The following is a 1,169-nucleotide window of genomic DNA, read 5'->3' on the forward strand; positions in this document are numbered from 1 at the left end:
TGGTTGGTTGGTTGGTTGGTTGGTTGGTTGGTTGGTTGGTTGGTTGGTTTTGAGACAGGGTTTCTCTGTGCAGCCTTGGCTGTCCTGGACTCACTTTGTAGACCAGGCTGGCCTCAAACTCATAGAGATCTACCTGCCTCTGATCACTCTGTAATCCCTACGTGCTGGGATTACAGGCAGGCACTACTACACCTGGCTCTGTTGAGACTCTTGAGACTTCTCTCTATGAAAGGATACTGGGCCAGTGAGATGGCTGAGCGGGTAGAGGTGCGTGCAGCCAAGCCTGATAACCGGAGTTTGATCCCCGAAACCCACGAGGTGAAAGAAGAGAACCTATACTCTCCAGTTTGTCCTCTGACCTCCACAAGTGCAGCATGTGTACCCACAAGAACAGGCACATGCACACATTAAGTGAATTTAAAACAAATCAAAACAAGAATCATGAGTAGACAGCAGATGGGGGAGCTGACTGGCTTTGTCAAATGAACTACTAAAATTTATACCTTCTGTTTCTTCTGCAAAATGAAAATTACACAGTAGCATTTCTTCTTTTTGTCACTAATGACATTTCTTTTCTGTGTGTACACATGCTCAGCTGTGTATTAACTGACAGGTCAGAGGACCCTCCATCTGGGTCTCTGCACCTGCTGAGCGACCCTGCCGGCCCACAGAGCAAGTGAGTGTGCCACTCACTTCAGCCAGTGAGGGGCACGAACATGAAGCAGTTCCTAGCACTATGATGGACTAGCAAACACCCCATGGCCCGGTCAGCTCCTGCTCACGTGGTGCACTCAGCATACCAGAATAGTACACCTGGTATTAAAACCATGCAGCTCCTACTGCCTCACTGCTGTGCTAAAGCAGCGGCTCTCAACCTCCCTAACGCTGCAGCCCTTTAACACAGTTCTTCTTGTAGTGGTGACCCCAAACATAAAATTACTTTTGTTGCTACTTCATTACATTTTGCTACTTTTATTAATTGCGATGTAAATACCTGTTTTTTCTGACAGTCTTAGGTGGCCCCTGTCATTTGACCCAAAGGTTGAGAAGCACTGTGCTAGATGCTTTGTCTCTGTTTTACAGAGAATGAGCTCTCTCACTTTCTCTCTTAAAGAAAAAAAAGAAGGAAGGAAGGAAGGAAGGAAGGAAGGAAGGAAGGAAGGAAGGAA

At 46.7% G+C, this 1,169-nt stretch overlaps 1 protein-coding gene across 2 annotated transcripts in view; it reads right to left on the reverse strand.

Moving 5' to 3' along the window:
• The window catches only part of Borcs5 (BLOC-1 related complex subunit 5), a 71,648-nt gene that overhangs the window by 2,082 nt on the left and 68,397 nt on the right, over positions 1-1,169 (reverse strand). The window lies entirely within an intron of this gene.

Source organism: Psammomys obesus, unplaced genomic scaffold (assembly GCF_907164565.1).
Source record: "Psammomys obesus unplaced genomic scaffold, mPsaObe1.curated_primary_1811, whole genome shotgun sequence".
NCBI classification, from domain to species: Eukaryota; Metazoa; Chordata; class Mammalia; order Rodentia; family Muridae; genus Psammomys; species Psammomys obesus.